The sequence below is a fragment of the Suncus etruscus genome, chromosome 4 (genome assembly GCF_024139225.1).
Source record: "Suncus etruscus isolate mSunEtr1 chromosome 4, mSunEtr1.pri.cur, whole genome shotgun sequence".
Classification (NCBI taxonomy): domain Eukaryota; kingdom Metazoa; phylum Chordata; class Mammalia; order Eulipotyphla; family Soricidae; genus Suncus; species Suncus etruscus.
The window spans coordinates 126635945-126658581 of record NC_064851.1 but is presented as its reverse complement, the minus strand read 5'-3'; the positions used below and the strand labels follow the sequence as shown (position 1 = coordinate 126658581).

The following is a 22637-nucleotide window of genomic DNA, read 5'->3' as shown; positions in this document are numbered from 1 at the left end:
AGCTGTCAGCATGAGCAGCCTCCATCAACAACAGTGACCAAGAAAGGTGGGGGGAAACATATTATAGAGGCCTTGAAAAGAAATTTAGTTATTTCTTAACTGTATGAAATGCTCTGAAAAGGAAGGTTCTGTCTTGAAACAAAGGTATTATGCACACAGCCAAGAATCCTCAATTATTTTCCATCGTCTCCTCAGACTATAGAGCAGCCACATCAGTTTTCTTTCACTTTCCTATATCTGTCCTCCATACATCCTATCCCAGCCAATCTGCACCTTCTTTTTGCCATTCTCCCCTCAGTCCTGCCTTCTGTCCTTCCACCAGACCCTCCATGCCACAGTGCTGTGGGGAATGAAAGCAACTAGAACAGTTCATTTGTCCATCTATTTTTCATATCTTTCAGGTTCTCACTATAACAAAAATATAAATGTGTTAGAGAGATCAGTGACCCTGGTTTGTCAACTGATGTTCAGAGAAAGGGAAAGGAAAGAAGGGAATGAACATTGATAAACATCACTCAAAAGAAGGCAGTTCAATCACATGAAGGAAAATTTTCTCTGGTTTCTCTATGCATGAAGATAAGAGGCACCATGTTTCTGTTGTGACTTGGGATCCTGATTCTTCCATGGAACTATTAAAGTAAGCTATATAGGAATGGTCAAAGAGGTTATATTGGAGATTTAAGAGGGATTCATGAAGATTATTTATTTCTCTAGAGATAATTGCTGGTGGGATTATTTATCATCTATGACTGCCTTTTTTGTCAAACTAGAAGAACTTCAATGCTCATACAAGACTGACCCCATCATCTAGAAAGTGAAATGGACATGAATGCAATTCATGCCCCAGGCATCTAAAATCCAGAGCTATTTTTATAAAAAAAAAGTGAAAGCAGATGAGCATCACTTCAGTACTCAGGAATTTATTGGGCCTTTTTTTTTTTTTTGAGGGGGGTTTGAATGACTACACACTTATTTTTTATTTTCCATGGATAATATTGGAGATTCATGGCAAAGAGAACAAAGGAAGATCTGTCCTTTTTTTTTTTTTTAAACACTCAGACTGCGTCCTCTCCCTCTACCCTTTCCAGAGAAAAGGGAGAACGATCATCAAAAGGCAAAAGGCAGCCACAGAAGTGACACCTAGAGCTGGCTTCATGCACAGGAGAGGACGCCCTGGATTCTCCTCGTGGCTTCGGGTGCTCTACATGATCAGAGAAACTTCTCTAGTCACATGCTATAGAAATGATCCCTGAAAGTATAGTCTTAAGATCTGTCCTTTTAATAAGCACCAAACTTAAGGAGATGCTCTATTCCTTCCAAAGGCATAAGAGGAGAGTGAACAAGGACATAGTCTATTTGCCCCAGTACCAGAAAACCTTATGTGAGATTTAGTAAGATCAGGAATTTAGTAAAGCCAGGAATTGGTCAGCCAAGTCAGTTGATGGGCTGCCTATTTTTGCCAATACAGGTTTATTATAATACAGTCCTACTCATGCTTTGGGGTGCCAACCTACTGGGGCATTATATGGCAAAATTGAGTAGTTGTCACAGAGATCATTTTGCTTCTAAAGCCCAATATGACTTATGCACTAGCTTTTTACAAAACTGTTGGCTGACCCCCTAGAAAAGGAAATGCTCTAAAAATGCCCCAGCAAAGAAGGAGTGGTAAAATTTTTCACACCTAGAGTGCACGAAATCAACTATAAACACTATCCTTCAAGCAGTAGATAATACAGTGGTTTGGCACATGCCTAGTACAGCACTGACCAAATTAGATCCCTAAAATGTCATAGTTTCCTGGGGATAGCACAGTGGTAGGGCATTTGCCTTGCACGTAGCCAATCCAGAATGAACAGTGGTCCCCCGTGCCTGCCGGGAGCAATTTCTGAGCACAGAGCCATGAGTAACCCCTGAGTGCCGCTGGATGTGACAGGAAAACCAAAAAAAGAAAAGTCATAGTTTCCTGAGCAGCACTGCATCTTTGGGTTTTAGCATTCAACCTCAAGCTCAGTTGGCAAAGTGTAGCTGGAAGTAGCCCCTGCTTGTGAGGTCCCCAAACAAAAACAAACGCATTTTCTTTCAAGTAGAAAAATCCTTTACTCGCTTACTTTTGAGTTTCTCTGCATTAGCTTGATAGGGGTAAAAACTGCTGAAATAACCTACCATCTCGTTCTAAGCTATTTCAAGAGATCAGTCCTCACAGATCCACTTGGCATGCACAGTGGGATGAAGGAAATTGCCCTAAATTGAAATTGAATTCTTGCTAACTCTAAAGGCTTAAACACTATAAATCCCTAAGTAGTCAAAAGTAAATATATTTTTTATTCAGAGATAAGCAAGAACTTCCACTGTAAATATCCTGAAGAGTAGGACACAGAAAATAAACTCAATTTTAAGTTGACATTCTAAGAGTTCTGTGTGGGTTCAATGTATTTTCAGATTTTACACCTATTTCTTCAGCAAAAAATGCAGAATTCCAGGTGCAACTCTCCCATTTTTCATATTCAACCAGACAGTGCTCATCCTTACTAGCACTTAGCTTTCTCACCTGCAAAGCAAAGGGTTCCACCAGTACTATATTATATAGCCTTTACATTCTGATGATTGTGACTTTGGAGCTGGGATTTGTCTTTGGAGGTGGATCTACAACTCGTTTGCAAAGTTTGTGATGACACCTGTCAACATGGGGGCATCTATGTGAAACCCTGCAGGGTGCACGTGAATGTCTTCTAGGTCAGAGACCCTTATGTGTCTCCACTCTTGACAGTCAGTAAACTTTACACCCTCTCAGCCTCTTTTAGAAACCAGACTAGACTTTTGCCTGACGGGGAATTTTACTGTCTTGTCTGTTTGTGGTCACTGTGGTGTCTGAGACTAACATTATCTCTGGTACCCTTGTTTTGTCTTCTGCTCAGGTTTTGGGCTTTGTTCTGCTTTTGTTGTTTGTTTGCTTTTTTTCCCACATCCTGTTGTGTTCATGGCTCACTCCTGGCTCTGTGCTCAGGACTCATTCCTGGCAGGGATGATATGAAGTACCTGAGATGGGACCTGAGTCAGAACATGCAATTCAAGTACCCTACCTAACACTATCTCCACAGATATGTCTTTGGGATTCCCAACATTATCTATTATGAGCAGTGCTTTTTGTATATGTAGCCTCAGTCATTAGACAGAAGCCAGTGAATGAAGTGATAATTAGGGTTTAGTGGGACATTTGGAGCAGTGTTTTTCTCAAAAGTGCATAAGGCTTTTGTTTGTTTGTTTCTTTTCTGGGGAGATCCTCTAAGTTTTGATGAGAAAAAATGTGGGCTGAGTTGCACACAATTTTGATTCTTTGATTCTATTGGCATGTAGTGGGTGGGCTGACAGAACACAAAAGAACCCTGGAAAAGAGATTAGTACATTTCTTTTGAATAAAGTCACCCCAGATAAGCAAATTACAAGATATGAGTCAAGAAAGAGGAGAAAAAAGCAGCAAACATTACCTTGAAATAAAGATAGAGCAGTATACACAATTATAATTTTAAGAAGCATAGCATTTGTTAATTTAAGAAAATGACTTTAAGGTAGCTTCAGACTGAAAATGCCTAAATATTGGGAAATTCAGCATTAACACTGAGGAAATAAAGGACTTAAGCATAAGATGTATGCCTCAAATTTAATGAAAAGTTATGTTTTATGCTTTCAAATGATCCTCAAACCTTACTCAGGAAATCACTGGAATAGTTTAGTCAAAAGTTGTTTCCTTAATTAAAGGTATGAAAAACCTAGACAAAGAGTATTTTCCATCAAGTTTACAGCAAATCGCATTATTCAGAGTTTAAGTTTAACTTAGTGCCACCCACATTCAGTCATCAATGAGAGATATTCCAGAAATTTCTATTGTTTTAGGTTACTCATTATGTGTTTGCCTCCAGACTTCCTTATTTCTATATGTAGTAGACACTTATTGTTAGTGTTATTATTAAATTATTTATAAATCCACCGAAGCATGTAATTCTCATCTTATATTTTCACTAGATAACTGCCTTAAATTTATGCTACTGGAGATGACAAAAACACTGCCAAAGCAAAATCTATTTTGAATGTTCTCAGGGTTTCAGGATTGATCAGAAGAGGAGGTTTAAGGCTGATGAAGCCCAGTTGAGATACTGAATTTATTTATGCATTTATGGTAAAAATCTGTGAGGGTTAAAAGATTTCCTTGAGCAAATAAATAAGCACATGTTACACATACATATGTATGTTTCAGAACTTTAGCTGCATATTAACCTACATAGGTATGGATAAAAATATCTGATCTATAATAGATTGATAGATAAGAATTAACTGGTAGAAGTAAAGTCTTAGCATCTGGAAAGGACAAGATATCCATGAACAAGTCTGGCACTGGAGTTTGCTTTGCAGGTATCTTGGTGTTCTGCTTTGTAATCTAGAGCCTGGGACGTGATTGTTAAATGTGGAGAATCAAGAAACAAAGACTCGGGCCGGAGAGATAGCATGGAGGTATGGCATTTGCCTTGCATGCAGAACGTCAGTGGTTCAAATCCTGGCATCCAATATGGTCCCCTGAGCCTGCCAGGAGCGATTTCTGAGCGTAGAGCCAGGAGTAACCCCTGAGCGCTGCTGGTGTGACCCAAAAAACAAACAAACAAAAAATTATCAGCAGTTTACTTGTGGTTCTGAACTCAGGAATAACTCCTGGCAGTACTCTGGGTAACATATGAGATGCAATGGATGGAACCCAGGTTGACTACATGCAAGGCATGCTATACTTTTACTCCAGCCCCAACTAAACATTAGGCATGTTCTAATATTGACTAATTTTACTCTGTTCACTCTATCTCTTTAATTGTCTCCAGGATTTCCATAAACATAAATATTCCCATGTTTTTACTACCATGGGAACCATATCCCCAGCCCTCAAGAACATTTACATGTGAATTTAGAGTTTTTCCGATTTCAAATATGTTGACATTCTGACCTTGAATAGAAGTTAGAAAGGTTTCTGTGGTTAGAAAATTTCACGAGCTAGTTATTTCCGATTCTTCCCCAAGTAGCACCCCAACAAAAGCCACACAGCAGCTCTGCCTATTGACTTCCTCCCCACGGCAAGTTCTATTTTTTTAACCATATACAGCAGTGCTCAGGACTTACTCTTGGTTCTGCCCTCAGTGATCACTTCTGGCGGGCATGGGGGACCATACATGTACTGGGGAGCAAATCCAGGTTGCCCTATGCAATGAAAGTGCCCTATTTTTCATATTTGTATAGTCCAAATTATTTTAGTTCAAACTGAGCTGAATACTCATGGAAATGCAGCTTTGGGAAGGGAGTCTCAAAGCATTCTCATGAATCTTTGTTTTTTGTTTGTTTATTTGTTTTTTTGTTTTTGGGTCATACCGGCAACATTCAGGGGTTACTCCTGGCTCTGCACTCAGAAAACACTCACCTCCATGCTATCTCTCTGGCCCCAAATTGCTGATAATTCAATAATGAAAGGGGAAAATTACATTATCACTAGATTTTAGAAAAAGAACATTGATTTTTATGAGGATATTTTTAAAATCTTAACATATTAAAATAAATTTTAAATATGAAGTTTAAATATCAAATGCATGAAATCACAATTCAACAGATTGACTTACTGCACTCTGTAAACTTCGGTTCATTGTTCACTTCTTTCTTGCTGCTTGGTTAGTCAAACTCTTTAATTCCCAGAAGTACCTGGTTGGTTATTGAAGCAGAAATCAGAAAACAAAAGGGGACAATGCTTGTGTTGCCCAGTCAAGCAAGTGTTCCTAAAGAAATTGATGTCTTGTTCACATCAACCTGGTTACATCAAAACAAAATTTTTCTTCAGAAAAGACCCACATCTACTGGAGAACAGCATGAACAAATTCTAACTTCAATGTGAACACTCTCCATATTTTATTTAAAACTTTTATTAAAATTTAATCTGAAACCCATATAACAAACGGTATGAAAGTCACTTGTAGACCAAGAGATGAACACACTCCCCAAAATATCAGTTATAAAAGAATTTAGATAGAAGGGAAACTTATGGGTGGTGCAGAAGGAAATGGAGGCAGCTGATGGGAAGTGTGATGGGAGTGGTGGAGGATACTAACCTGTGACTGGGCTTCCCAAACCCAGCCTCTTACATGTGTGGGGTGATGAGGAAAACAGCTTGTGCAGCTTTTGATTTAGTGTCATTTGATTTATTTCCAGGTTATCTGGAAGAGTTCTCACTTTCATCAGTTGAAACTTGAATTTCATGTTTATTCTCTGGGATTAAGCAAACAAAACTGGGACCCAGAGATAGTACAGCATGAGTACTTGCTTTATATGTGGCCAACCTGGGTTCATTTCACAGCATTTCATATGGTCCCCTGAGCTCTGTCATGAATAAACTCTGAGCACAGAGCCAGAAGTAGGCTCTGAGTACTGCTACATGTGGCCCAAAGGCCAAAAGAAAGCAAAGCCAGATTGATCTGGGGCATCTAGTATGAAGGATGTAACAACCCCTCTCTGGGACAAACCACCTGTCCCAAGACACTACTTGGCCTTGGCTTTGGCTGGGGTGAGCCAGAACCTCATCAATGCCTTTGTACTGATAAATTGATACCTGCAAAGACAGCTGGGCAAAAGAGACTGTGCAGTGGAGCCCTTCTCAGCCTCTTGCCACCTTTCTCATTACCATACTAGCTCTTTAGTCAAAAATTTTATCTGTGCACTAGAACACAGGCCCAATTTTTTCTTTCATATTATGTACTGTTTTGTTGCTGCTCCAAAAATCAAGACTCTCAGACCAAAGTGTTTATTTCAAATGAGCCTGATATAGAGGTTAGCAGCCCCTCCCTGGAGGATGCACACATGCTCTCAGAGCCCTTTGGGCTCCCCCAAAGAAAAAAATCATGTCCCTGAAGAGTTCTAACACATTCAATTATAACAAAAATAACCTATGCTGAGGTTTGCACATCTGATCAGCAAGTTCTGTCCCTTCCTACCCACTCAGCTCACTTAATGCAAGAAAATGCTTAAGAGGATGTATATACAGATGCCACAGTCTCATTTATATGCACCTACCTTGGCTCTGAAAATCCAAGTCTCTTGGGTTGGAGAATGGAGAAGAAGGTTTCCAACTTCAGATTATTTTGAAAGCCTCCCTAAGTAATTTTTCTGTCAAATGCGGGACTTTACTTTCAGTTTAGTTTAGATTTCTGACTCAGGCCTGGCAGTGGTCAGGGCTCAGAGTATTCCTGACGCTACACTCAAATATGACTCTTGGTGGTACTTAGGGAACCGTATGTGTTGCTGGGAATTGAACCCATATGCAGGCAAAGCAAAAGCGGTACCTGCTGTACTAGCATTCTAATCCCTAAATGAGGGATTTTAGTCTAGATCATACTTAATGACTCTTTCAGCTCTAAAACGTTATGAATAAGAGATTAAAGAAGAAATATGTATGATCATGATAATATAGAGACTTTGATATTTTTGTAAAGGAACACTTTGGGGTGAATGTTTTAAAGAAAAAATTATTTGGGGAGTAGTAATTACTACATACACTACTACTCTAGTGCAGTCAACTAATTTGGAAACAAGATTCTGAGCTTCGAACTGAAGGCCAAGTTCCTCTGACTTTCCAAATCATGTAGAGAACAAAGGTGTTTGCTTTATATCACCAGATCTCCTAAGGATGGCCATACAGGTTCTGAATCAATGGGTCAGGAAGGCAAGACTGAATTTCTTGTAGGTGGGGATGTCTTTCCTAGGCACACATTTCAGTAGCAAAGCTGGCATATTTGTAGTGGCAAGTAGACCCCTGGTGGCCAGTATAGAAAGGTGCAATCCTTTTGTCATAGCTATGGTATATAAATTCTTTCCCTTGGAATGTTAAAAATCATTTTGTTCCCATTTAATAAAAAAGTTATCATTGGTCTATCTCTAACTGCCCCATTATATGAAAATACAACATTGTTTATTAATATGCACTTGATTAATCTTGAATTTGAAATGGTTTCAGACAGATCACATTGACTATGACAAAGAACTATGTTTAGTTTATCCCCCAAACCATTGGAAGCTAACTACATGCAAATTGTAAATGAGCTAAATAATGATCATCTTCTATAATCATCATAATAATATTAATTATGATTATTAGCATTAAATTCTCTGGAGCTTTTTATTTGTTCTTCCTCTACCAACCAAGGATTGCCATGAATTCCATAGTTTCTATGGAATTTATGATTATAGGAACTTAATAAGATGCTCTGCTTAGTTAGGATAATATGAGAAGCTTCATAGTAATTAAAATTTATTTTATATATATTATATAAATTTAAATTTATAGTAATTTAAAAACATTTAGCCATAACTCCTCCTCTATAGTTCTCAAGCCAAAAAAAAAATGTTTAAAAGCCATTTAACAAAATATCATCAGAGGTTTAAATTAAAGACAATATTTGAAAGGTATTCAATCATAAAAACTACTTCTTCTATTTTTTATAGTTATAAATATAATGACAATTTTGAATGTCAATAGACATATTTTCTGGCTCTGCCATGGCAAATAGATATTCATTTTAGGGGGGGGCACACCTGGCAGTGCTCAGGGGTTACTCCTGGCTTTGCACTCAGAAATCGTTCCTGGCAGGCACAGAGTACCATATAGAATGCCGGAATTTGAACCACCGTCTGTCTACATGCAAGGCAAGCCACTTACCACTATGCTATCTCTCCGGCCCCATAAATCATCATTTTTAATTTTTTGTTTTGATATACAAAGAAATAACATTCTAAGAAGGAGTGAAAACATCCCACATCAACAATATGACACTTATCAAGCTAAAACCCACTTAACTCAAACAAGTATGCAAATTAATATCAACATCAAATTGATGTTGATCTGAAACTCTGGGTCTACAACTTTTTGTAACTAATTTCGAGTAGTTACAGGAAAATAGTACTTATCTCAGAAATTCTTTGATTTGTTTTTGCTTCATGGAGAACTGACACTATACTCTGATATCCTAGAGTCCCCAAATCCACACCAACTGTCATATCTGACTCAGAAATCAACATGTGTTTTATGACTATAACTAAATATCACCAAGTCATGACTCCAAAAATCAAAAAAGAAAAACTGCACTTTTCTCCTTGTTTTTTCTTTTTTTAAAAGTGTTTTATTTATACACCTGGATTACATACATAGTTGGGTTTTAGTCATAAAAATAATACCCCCATCATCAGTGCAACTTTCCCACCACCAATGCCCCTCATATCCCTCCTTCCCCATCCCTGCCTGTATTTGAGGCATTCTACTTCTCTCATCATTAATATTGTCATAATAATTAGTGTAGCCATCTTTTTAACTAAACTCACCACTCTATATGGTGAGCTTCACATCAAGAGCCAGTCCTTCCAGCCCTCATCTCTCTTGTCTCTGGGCATTATTACAATAATTTCTTTTGTTTTTCTTAAAACCAATAGATGAGGGCCCGGAGAGATAGCACAGCGGTGTTTGCCTTGCAAGCAGCCGATCCAGGACCAAAGGTGGTTGGTTCGAATCCCAGTGTCCCATATGGTCCCCCGAGCCTGCCAGGAGCTATTTTTGAGCAGACAGCCAGGAGTAACCCCTGAGCACCGCCGGGTGTGGCCCAAAAACAAAACAAAAAAAAAAACACCAATAGATGAGTGAAATTATTTTATAATCAATTAATTTTTTATAAAGGGAAAAGAACTGCAAAATGGAGCAAGAAAAGCCTCTTCAACAATTGGTGTTGACACAACTGGCCAGCCACTTGTAAAAAAGTGAAATCAGACCCCATCTAACACCACACACAAAGGCCAAATCCAAATGGATTAAGAACCTTGATATAAGGCCCTAAATCATAAGGTATATAGAACAACACATAGGTAAAACACTCCATGACATTGAGACTAAAGGCAACTCCAGGGAGGAAACAGCGCTCTCCAAACAAATGGAAGCACAGATAAACCGATGACTATATTAAGCTGAGAAGCTTCTGCACCTCAAAGAAAATATTGCCTACATTACAAAAATCACCCACAGAATGGGAGAAACTATTCACCCAATATCTATCAAATAAGGGGCTAATATCAAAAATATACAAGGTACTGACAGAACTTAACAAAAAAAATATCTAACCTTATCAAAAAATAGGAAGAAAAAATGGGCAGACAATTCCTCAAAGAAGAAATATGAATGGCCAAAAGACACATGAAAAACTACTCCACATCACTAATCATCAGGGAGATTCAAATCAAAACAACAATGAGGTACCATCTCAGACCACAGAGACTGATACACATCAAAAAGAACAAAAACAATCAGTGCTGGAGGGGATGTAGGGAGAAAGAAACTCTCATTTACTCCTGGTGGGAATGCCTTTTAGTCTAGCCTTCATGGAAAACAATATGGAGATTCCTTCAAAAGACTGGAAATTCAGCTCCCATATGATCCAGTTATACTATTCCTAGGAATCAACCCTAGGAATACAAAAACACAATACAAAAATGCCTTCCTCACAGTTATATTCATTGCAGCACTATTTACAATAGCCAGACTCTGGAAACAACCAAGCTGCCCTTCAACAGATGAATGGCTAAAGAAACTGATACATATACATAATGGAATATTATGCAGCTATTGGGAAAGATGAAGTCATGAAATTTTCCTATACATGGATGGACATGGAATCTATTGTGCTGCGTGAAATAAGTCAGAGGGAGAGAAAAAGACACAAATCTGTACTTTTCTATTCATGAAGCTTCAACACTAAAACATGTGAGCGTGGGCCAGAGATAGCATAGAGGTAGGGCATTTGCCTTGCATGCAAAGGATGGTGGTTTGAATCCTGGCATCCCATATGGTACCCTGAGCCTGCCAAGAATGATTTCTGAGCATAGAGATAGCAGTAACCCCTGAGCACTGCCAGGTGTGACAAAAAAGAAAAAAAAAATGTGGGTTTGACCCACTCAGTTCTCTTGTACCAGCATGAAAGAGTTTCAGTTGAATTCAATTCAGGTGAATTTAATTTAATTCTGGCACTGTCCCCAAGGTTAGCATCAGATCCCACAATTTAGGGGTTCAATATGTCCCTGCATCAATAGGAAATATATATTTTTTAATTTACTTTTCATTATCTTGGGGATCATATCCAGAGATGCTCAGAAGCTTTGGAGTCACTATAGACTTGAAGACCACGAAGTGCCAAGAATTCTAGGCATATGTTCTACCACTTGGTTCCCATCCTAGACCCATCTAATGCTAGATTATCCACTCTTTCCCCTGACTTGGCTACACATTCTAATAATTCCTTTTCTCAAGTTCGGTAACTCTTTTTAATGTCACAGAAAACCTAGAGAAACACACTTTCTAGCTAGTTGCATACCAAAGATTTTAACAAAGATACAAATGAGCAGCCAAATAAAGAAATACATAAGGTGAGATCTGGAAGGATCCTAAATACAAAAGCTTTGGGGGTTTGAGTCTTTCCAGAACCTGGATGTGTCTCCTATCTTGAGAGTTCCTAAAACCTGAGTCTAAGGACTTTTATGAGAGGTTTCATAATTCATCATGTAGACAAGAGAAACTATTAACTCAATTTCTTATCCCTCTTTTCTTCCTGGACATGAGATAAAATCTTTAAATTTAATTAAGACTTGATTCTTTAGGTGACCTGTTCCCACCCTGAAGTGACTCAAGAACCCATTAAGAGTTGCCTCACTAGAACAAAGGACAGTCCCATCACTAGCCAATTCCAAAGACTCCCAGTCAGGAAGTCCCTCAAAAAAAAAAAAAAAGTTCCTAGCACCTTTGTTAATTGCATAAGTTTGGGGATGCCTGTCCAGAAGACAGGAAAGAAACATAAAATAGTTATTATAGAATCTAGGGATATATTTAGAACTTAGAACTCTTAGAACTGCTCTGTATATGTAACATGCACATGACCCAGAGTTTGATCCCCGACTCTGCCTGATCAGGGATTAAGCCCTGAGTTCCCACTCTAGGTTTTGATTCTATCCAGCACCACTGAGTGTAGACCTGGGGATGTCAAAGACCAGTGGGCCCAAGTGTTGAATTTTCCTGCCCAGTTGTCCAAACAGCTTTAAAAATAATCCCCAGAGTCCCTTGACTCTGCTTGGGAGACCCCTGAAAAGTCTATATAAAATTATAAGACAATAGCATACTAACATTGAGTTATACTTCCTCTTAAATGATAATTTTTGCATTATGATCATATTCTACCATCAATAAATTGTTACTTGATTTTACAAAAGAAAATTAGATCACATTTGGTGGTGAGGTCCCCAAGTGATGCACAGGAGGCTGAGGGACTCCATGCAAAAAACCTCTTGAATAACTAAACCAATGGGCCTGTAGTATTAGGGTTTACATGGGCCATCTTGGCATAGGTAGTAACTTCCAGGGATGCACCCAGCAATGCTCAAAGACCATGTTTTGCCATAGAACGAGCCATGCTTGGCTGCATGCCAGCAAAACCCTTAACCCTTGTACTGCTTCTCTGACCTCCAAGGGTTGGATTACATTCTAAAGCACCTGCCAGGCATGAAGCAGGGGAACAGGAACCAGGCCAGCAGCAGGTGTTGCTCATCCACAGTTTATGCTTATTCTGACAAGGTATAAAAGAACAGAACCTTAACTGTTAGCTACTGAAATTCAAGGCTCCCACTATTTTGCATCTTAAAACCTAATTTATTCCTTTCTCATCTCTAATTTATTCTTCATCTTGTCTTTCATTACTGGAAGTTCTCCTATTGTGTGAGACATAAAACACAAAGGCAATAATTGGAGGGATTGCTCAAGCTAGAGAAAGCAGCCTGCTCCGGTAACCCAAAGAAAAAAAAAAGCAAAGGCTCAATACTGGCTACAGGAATTACACATTTTACTATTAAAACATAGTTCTCTCTCTCTCTCTCTCTCTCTCTCTCTCTCTCTCTCTCACACACACACACACACACACTCACACACACACTCACACACACACACAGAGAATATCTGCATTTTCTTTTATCTGTGTACAAAGGACTCTTATTCAATCCCTAACACTGTATGTATGTACCTGAGCAACATCAGAAATGATCCCTGAGAACAGAGCCAGAAGTAGAAGTAGCCTTTGAGAGACATACAGCAGAATGTGATCCTCAAACCAAAAATTAAAACCAATTTTAAAAAGAGGTAAAAGTATGGGAAAGATATAGTGAGATTGGAGATTCCACTTACCAGGAAGGAGTGACTTCTACCAGTCCAAGAATTTTTATTACCCAGATATTCTTGAGGTTACCTTAGATTGTTACATTTATTGATTTCTAAATTCCAGAACTACATTTGCAATGCAAGCTTCTGTGGCCTTGGTGTGATCGACCCATAAGTGAGAAGAAATCGTTTGAGCCGAGTTATGTTGAGTGGGTGCAGACCAAGGTAGATTGCTTCTGCATATCAGAATCCTCTTCTGCAAGGGCCCCACTGAGTCCTTCATTGAGTTCATCAAGCAAAGAGCATTCACAGGCCCTGACCCAGCATGAGACAGAGAAATGAGCTTTCTACTGCCAGATTGTAGTGTAAATTACGAACAAGTAGACATGGAAAATCTAATTCCCAGGAGGAAAGAAAGTTGGATCTGAGACGAGTCTTCTCTGTTGGCCAGCAGTCCCAGTGGCCTTGAAAGCAAAAGAAAGGCACCAAGTGGGTTTGAACAACTAAAGAACATGCTGGGGTAAAAGCACAGGGCAGGGTTGAAAGGCAGGGCATGGGATGCATGAAGCTCTTCAAGGTTGTGGGGATACAGGTGGAATAAAATAGAAATCGGAGAGATAATACAGGGGTAGGTGCTTGCCTTTCATATAGCTGACTCCAATTTAACTACCACCACTACATACGGTTCCTTGAACACAGAGCCCAATAGCAGGCCCTGTATATCATCAGGTGTGGCCCAAATAACAAAAACAAAAAAATTAAAACAAATAGAAAAGAAAGTAGTCAAGAGCAATCCCTACCCTCACATCCAGGCTTTCCTATGCAGTTTCCCTAAAGTGTCTGAAGTGGCCCCAAACAGGCTTCAGTCTTACATTTCCAAGATGCAGGAGATCCTCACAGTGGCTAGGTTATTGATGCTTCTGTTGGAACTCACGTTCTGTGGGAGAGGAAAGCCATGAGGTCACTGTTTAAGGCCTGTCTGTCCTTCACTTTGTGTTTGTCACCCTCTGTGCTTTCTTTACACCTCCTTCCTGGCTTGGCTCTGCATAACAAGTGACACAATTTTATCTGTCTCAGCAAACAGGAAGTCTAAGGTGAGCAGGACAGTTCTGGGTTCTGTGTTGTGGGAAGCAGAAGAATGAATAGGTGCTCAAGTTAGGCTGCATTAGAGAGAAGCCTGGAGGCATAGGGTCAGGAGAGAACTGGTCATTCAGACAGAAAGGAAATTCTAGAAAGGAAATGGAAAAAAACAAAGACATCCTCTTCAATGGCACCATTTGACTAGAAATTTCAGTTTAGGAAAAGCAAATGCTGCACAGCCTCTCTAAGAGAGACAAAAAGAGATAGAGACAGAGAAAGAGAGAGAACTTGAGCTAGTTCCTCTCTTACTATCATCAAGTTACAAATGATTTCTGAACTGGTTTCAATACTTAACAGCTTTTTGTAGTTCAATTCCTACCAGACAATACTTTAATAAGACTCCAAAAATGTACTGCATTTTGAATTTTAGTAAAATATGATTATATATAAATTATATTATTTAATTCAGAGATGTGATTTCGGTTCTTGCTAAGTAAAGTACATTGCATGAGACTTAGTACATGTTCGGTAAATCATTATTGAAAATAATAAAATAAATGTTTTTTATTCTATGCAGAAACTAAACAACAAAATAATTTTATTTTAACAAATAGTGCAATTTAGTGGGGCCAGAGAGATTGCACAGCGGTGGAACATTTGCTTGCATGCCGCTGACCTGGTTCAATTCCCAGTATCTCATATGGTCCCCCAGTCTGCCAGGGGCGATTTCTGAGTGTAGAGCCAGGAGTAACCCCTGAGCGCTGGTGGGTGTGGCCCAGCAACTAATCAATCAATCAAGTTTTTTTGTTGTTGTCGTTCAATTAAGTATTTAAAAAAAAACAAATAGTACAATTTAGTGAGGACATTGAAAATGGAATTACCTTAAACTTACTTCTTAAATTCATATTGACCAAAGGAAAGGGAAGAAAACAGTTAAAGGAGGCTCAAAGCTGTAAGAGCAGAGGATGAGTTTAGAGCAGGGGTCTCAAACTCAATTTACCTGGGGGCAGCAGGAGGCAAAGTCGGGGTGAGGCAGGGCCGCATAAGGGATTTCGCTTACCGAATATTCGCAATAAAAAATCGCATTAGTAAGAAAAAAATCGCAAAAAAAAAATCTCATTAAACATTTGCATACCCCGAACGGAACTGCTCGGGGTATGCGAATGTTTAATGTGATTTTTTTTCTTACTAATGCGATTTTTATTGCGATTATTCAGTAAGTGAATAATCGCGAATACTGCGATATTTGAAGGCCGGCCGCGGGCCACAAAACGTTGTACGGAGGGCCGCAAACGGCCCGCGGGCCACGAGTTTGAGACCCCTGGTTTAGAGTCTGTCTGCCTTAGCCTCCCACCTCCATCCATGAATGGTATCTATAGCATATTCTGAGTGATTTGTGCTAAAACATAAATGACATGAAGAATCAGAACATGCCATTTCTGCAGGAAATGAAAGCCACAATCGCACTGATTGCACTAATTGAGGGGATGCTGTTTGGGCCACCCCCAGCAGTGCACAGGATTCCTCCTGGGTCTTTTGTTCAGGGGTCACTCCTGACAGTGCTCAAAGAAAATACGTGATACAGGAAATTGAACTCATGTTGGTTGCATGCAAGGCAAGTGTCTTACCTCAAGTCCTGAACACTGCATACCCTGTGCACAAAGAGCATTGATTTTTAAGTCAAAATAAGATGGTATAATATTCTCCTACTCTGAGATATCTCATTTTCCAGAGGATAAAGAATACATCTATCTATTCATTTATTTGGCAGTGCTAGATATTAGGGTGGGAAGAGTACCAGATAAACTAGTTAATTTAATCATTTTAAATATTCTTCACCAAAAGATGTGCAGATAAAATAGATAATGGGATGACTAGGGGTTGAAAATGATTATAGATTTAAAAAAAAAAAAGCCCCAGTCAGACTTCCTTTCTTTGTCCCCTCACTTATGCACAAATAGAATGGCAAAACAACAGAGGTTCTCACTCATGCACACATTGCCATGTCAGAAGATTAAAGAAAGTCAAGAGGTTAAGGGTCCTCTGGGAAACAGGACCCTAGAGAGGCTCAGTGACAGATTACAGAGCAGCAAGTCTCAGTAAAAGGACATAGGTTACAGGGCTCCAGCTTCAGGTTTCAAATCAGGAATATATACAGTGGACAAAGAGCATCATAGATAACAAGACCAGGTCACCATGCACTGGAGGTGGGCAGACAACACAGGAAGAGGATCAGGTCATCATGATCTAGACCAGGCAAAGGAGAGGACTGGACATTGTGGAGAGTCACAGACCCACCTCCTTAGACTACATAAGTGAACTTCAATCTCAAGCATCTGAGTTTTATATACTAATCTTTTGTACAATTCTCAAGAACCCATGAGCTCAGAAATAAATTCACTTTTGTAGTAACATACCAGAAATTAACATCAGGGTTTTACTAATGTGAGGCCTGTGTTTTATCACTGAGCTATGTCCCTGCTTTACTAGTGAGAAAAATATTTTGCTTGTATCTTTAATAGAAGTCAGTAGACTTTTCTTAAGCCACTATCCTCACAAATTTTTATGGTTTTCTCTATAGTCATATTTCCATGATTTGAATGCTTAATTTTGTCCATACACTGTGAGCCTGCCATGACCTTCGACCACACTAATCTTTTAAAAATTTAGTTTGACGTCACTTATTCTGATAAAATTTTCTAAGACAGGGTCTGCTTGTCTGCATGGTTTGTCATGAAGGTCTCCTTAGAAGTAATGTTAGCCAGTTAGCAATTACATTTTATCCAGAGAGCAATTATATCATGACTATAATGGGTTTTTACTCTTTAAAATTTAAAATTAAGAAAAATCAGCATTCTTGATATACCTGTGGAATTTGCAGAGCCCCAATTATACTTTATACACTTTTGAATAGATGGTTGAAATAATGAATAGATAGTTGAAAGAACTGTTGAATGAATAAGTATTCAATATGATTATTCTTTCATACCCTACTATGGAATTATGGGATATTGCATTCAATCCCTATCATTGCATATGGTCTTTGGCAAGACATTTGCATGCTACTTGCAAAGAAACCTTTAAACATGCCAATTGTTGTTAAAAGATACAGCCACTAATCATCCTCATTTATGGAGACACACTGATCAAATTAGAAATAACTATCCTCATCAAAATTAAAATTCAGGTAGATAAAGAAACTCTGCCATATATATATTTATATTATATATATTATATTTATATATGTGATAGGATACTACATGGCTCTAAGAAAAGATGAAGACTTGCAATTTGTTGAAACCTGAATGAAATTGGAAGTGATCATGTTAAATAAAATAAGTCACAGAGAGAAAGGGACAAATACCTTTTGGATAATCTTATTTCTCTGTGGAATAGAGAAAGAGGAGACAAACTCTTGGCCCTAGATTACATAACTCAGCTTGCCAAAGAGTGCGAGTATGAAAAAGTGGACTAGATACAACATAAAGACAATAGTGGATGGTAATGAGCACTTTCATGGTGATGAGATGCTGGAACTGTTGGAAATTTCTATCTTGAGTTGGCTGTGTATGACTGGAAGTGGCTCCTAGGACCTGGAAGATTGTTTGGGAACCTCCTAAGCCAACCAATTAACCAAAAAAAAAAAAAAAAGCTTATCTGCTCAACTCCTAAACAATTGTTGAAAGGTTTGGAAAGAAAAGAAAAACTTGGGGCCCGGAGAGATAGCACAGCGGCGTTTGCCTTGCAAGCAGCCGATCCAGGACCAAAGGTGGTTGGTTCGAATCCCGGTGTCCCATATGGTTCCCCCATGCCTGCCAGGAGCTATTTCTGAGCAGACAGCCAGGAGTAACCCCTGAGCACCGCCGGGTGTGGCCCAAAAACCAAAAAAAAGAAAAGAAAAACTTGAGAAATAAATGGTAGAATATAAACTGTGAGACTGACTTAACAGGTATGAGTGTTTTTTTCTTCCATGAATATTTACGAAGCACTTACTTGCTACAGACGCCAGCACCTCTAAGCAGGTTGTACGTGGAGTCCGGGAAACCTTCACGGGGAGAGAGTGGGTACACGGAATGGCGAAAAGACGGAAAAATATTGTAGAAATGAATTACCACACACAATGCATGGGGACTTGCGTCTAGAAAGACGAAGACAAATTTATTTTTTGAGCTGGGTAGCTTTTAAGGTTGAGGTTTGGAATGCAGGGTGTAAATTTTTGACATCAAAGAAAATGGGAGATGGTCAGGGGAACAGAATGAAAGACCATGGCTAAAATTTGAATATTAAAGAACCGATACTGAAGGTGAAAAGGCAGTTTCTGTTATGGGTTAGCTTTGTTTTGGGTAAGCAGGGGGAGCCAGGTAATTTTCAGGGAAGTGGGAAGAGAGAGGAGTGTTTTAGAGTTTTGGGGAAAACTAAAAATTACTTTGTTTTGGGTAAGCAGGGGAAACCAGGTAATTTTCAGGGAAGTGGGAAGAGAGAGGAATGTTTTAGAGTTTTGGGGAAAACTGAAAATTGCTTCACTCATGAGCTAAGTTTTTGGAAAAACCTGATCTTGGCGCCAAAGTAGCAGAGATCACAGGGAGCTTGGTCAGTGGGAGACTTTTGGTGGGATTTGATACTGTGCTTCTTTGTTAAAAGGAAATATTGAGGCCTGATTTCAATAATGGTCAAAAATAAAGAGAGAGATAGTTACAGTCACGTTTGGAATTATAGTCAAACAATCCACGCGAAGGGTCAAGTGATTTTGACTGCTCTAAGCGGGCCTTTTTGGCAAATAATTCCTTTTCAGGAGAGCACTACACCTAAGAAGGCTGAAAAAGCGCTTCTGATGTGTGCCCCTCCTGAGTGGGGTGTAACACTTACTAAAGTTGAAGTAGGTTCTTCTGGGGATTAAATGATCATGGAACATCATAGAAGTTATGGAATTTATTAGCTAGTAAGAGGAAGTAGCACAACAAATATTTTCACTAATGGAAGCTTAAGTGATGTGATGGATATATGTTTGAGGCCCAATGGGGACTAAGGAAGAAAGTCTTTCATAGGAGAGAAAAAAATAATTTCCTTTAAACTAGATATGTGGTGAGCAGGAGGAGTTCTTAAGAACAGATTAAGTAAAAATGAGAGAGAATAAAATTTGTGGGAGCATCAAAAGATGTAATTGTTCATTAGGAAATATATCTTAGCTTTGGAAGTTTATCTCAATATCTTTGCTTTAAGTCCTTCTTTTTTCTTCTTTCTTCTTCCTTTCTTTCTTTCCTCCTTTCCTCCCTCCCTCCCTTCTTTTTTCTTTCTTTCTTTCTTTCTTCCTTTTCTCCTCCCTTCTTTCTTCCTTCCTTCCTTCCTTCCTTCCTTCCTTCCTTCCTTCCTTCCTTCCTTCCTTTCTTTCTTTCTTTCTTTCTTTCTTTCTTTCTTTCTTTCTTTCTTTCTTTCTTTCTTTCTTTCTTCTTTCTTTCTTTCTTTCTTTCTTTCTTTCTTTCTTCTTTCTTTCTTTCTTTCTTTCTTTCTTTCTCTTTCTTCTTTCTCTCTTCTTTCTCTTTCTTTCTTTCTTTCTTTCTTTCTTTCTTTCTTTCTTTCTTTCTTTCTTTCCTTCCTTCCTTCCTTCCTTCCTTTCTTTCTTTCTTTCTTTCTTTCTTTCTTTCTTTCTTTCTTTCTTTCTTTCTTTCTTTCTTTCTTTCTTTCTTTCTTTCTTTCTTTCTTCTCTTTCTTTCTTTCTTTCTTTCTTTCTTTTTCTTTCTTCCCTTCTTTCTTTGTTTCTTTCTTTCCTTTCTTTCTGTTTTGCTCCTTCCTTCCTTCCTACCTACCTTCTTTCCTTCCTTTTCTTTCTTTCTTTCTTTCTTTCTTTCTTTCTTTCTTTCTTTCTTTCTTTCTTTCTCTCTTTCTTTCTTTCTCTTTCTTCCTTTCTCTTTCTTCCTTCCTTCCTTCCTTCCTTCCTTCCTTCCTTCCTTCCTTCCTTCCTTCCTTCCTTCCTTCCTTCCTTCCTTCCTTCCTTCCTTCCTTCCTTCCTTCCTTCCTTCCTTCCTTCCTTCCTTCCTTATATCTTCTCCATATCAGGAACTGAACCCAAGGCTCCAGCAGCACAGCAGAAAAACATTTGCCTTGCACTTGGCTGACCCAGGACAGACCATGGTTCAATCCCCAGGCATCCCAGATGGTCCCTGAAACCAGGAATGATTTCTGAGCCAGGGTAACCCCTGAGCATCAATGGGTGTGGCCCCCTAAAACCAAACAAACAAAAAGGTGTATGCCCCAGCAATTTGAGCTAGCTTTCTTTTCTGTAATCTTAAGGGAAAAAAAGCATATAATTTAATTTTGATGATTTTACTATGCTAGCTAAAGTTTTCAAGACTCAAACTCATAAGTGTTTTGAAAGAAACATACTTACTTAAAAAATTGACAATGTGACTCAAGAAACTCCGAATGAAGATAATTAGTGCTTATAAACACTGAATCATCTTGAATATTCCCAGAGTTTTATAGAAACTCTTCATTTACAAATTTCTAATTTAAATTAATTAATTAATTAATTTTAATTAATTTAAATTTCTAAGGCTTCACAAATAGGAGCAAAATATTTTCAAGGGTGGAATAGCACAATTCCGCCTTCCTCCAAGAGATGGCAGTAACAGCTATGCTCCATCATTTTCATTTAATGGTATTAGCCAATAAATAAATAAATAAATAAATAAATAAATAAATAAATAAATAATTTAAAAAGGTACTAGCCATAGGCAAAACTATTACTTTATTTACATCCTGTTGTTTCCTTTTTGGGTTAATGAACTTGTAAAGTTTTTTTTCAGTTTTGAGGATCAAAACCTGGGACTTCACCCTAACAGGCAAGTGCTCTACTACTGAAGTGCTTTTATGAGCCTCTTTACTCCTTTATTTCCCTACAAAATGGAAAAACAATTAGACTGTTAAAAGTGATAGTTGGAAGAAACACATAAGTACAAAGCAAAGAGTACAAATAAAGAAAAATGGGAGAATAGGGTATATACTGCAGATATTAATCATTATATAGAATTATTTAATTTGACAAAGCAATGTGCAAAAATATTTGTTCAATATTTTTTGTTTTGACCAATAAAATATTTGTTCAAATTTATCAGTGAAGTTTAGTCAAACATTAAGAATAGCCATCCAGTTTAGAGGATGGGAGAAGGACTTAAGAAAACTGTCATTCAAAGTTTCAGCATGATGAAAGAAGTAAACCACATTTGTTTGGTGACAACCCATAGATACTGCAGCTTTTCCATATTTATTCAAAGGAATTCAGGTACCCATGTTGTTTAGAGTTCTCAGCTGAGAGGGAAAACAGAATGAAGAAGGATAGAACTGAATTTTTAAGTTTCACATAGCAGCAGGTGTTAAACCTTTGTGGATGGAACAAAAGCTGGCACTTGGATTCCATTCACCACCTCAGTTGGATGACTAGCACAAAAAAAAAATGACTCTGAAACAACTCCCCACAGATCTGGCTATCATCCTGTTGGGACCTGAATTCTGAACAAGGAGGGATGCCATTTTGTAAAGGCCACATGGCAGGCTTCTTATCAGGTTCTGAGCAGGGAGAGACACCATTTTGTAAGGACCACATGATGTAAGCCACATGCTAGGTCTCCAAAAGCTTATTTCCATTGACCCTGCCCCAAGCTACCTGGCCACACCAGGTAGCCTATTAGGGAAGGACAAGGGAGCAATAGGAAGGTATCCCTAGACAATAGTCAATCATTTTAAGAATTATCAGAAAGCTGAAACTTTCCTATATCCTTTCTCTATATAATCTTCCTAATGAACTTGGGCAGGGCTCATCTCCTTTGGGGCCTTGTTGACAGACTGATTAAAGTGTTAAACTTTATTCTAGTTGTGTGATCTCGTCCTTCTACTCCATATCCTAACAATCCTGTGGGGAAGAGTTGGGAGAGTAATTCTCTAAGCAGATAAGAATCTGCTTTGGAAATAGTACCAAATAGACTTTAGACTAGTGAAGAATGGCAGATAGAATACCATAAAATATGGCACTGCAGAATTACTTGTGTCTCAAGACACTAGAACAAAGAACAAAGTGAGGAAGGAGTTTGCCCTCACCTACCACCCCTCACTTCCTGAAAAACTCAAGTGTGGTAAAGACCTTCCCTTCCCCAGGAAGAAACACTGTCAGGAGATTTAGAGCCCACCAGAAAGGAGGAGGTCAAAACTGTTGATATTCTGCAGAGTTTCTTAAAATGATTTTCATCTTACTTTAGTTTCCCCTATGTATTTTAATTACTTATTCATGAAAACAACCTCTCATTCTTCAACTTAA

The 22637-nt window shown here is 38.5% G+C and overlaps 1 non-coding gene across 1 annotated transcript; it reads right to left on the bottom strand.

The window, feature by feature from the left end:
* Positions 1–1050: 1050 nt before the first annotated feature.
* LOC126008201 (small nucleolar RNA U3) lies at positions 1051–1265 on the bottom strand. Its single transcript, XR_007495554.1, has one exon. It is a non-coding gene; the product is annotated as a small nucleolar RNA U3 (small nucleolar RNA).
* Positions 1266–22637: the final 21372 nt, after the last annotated feature.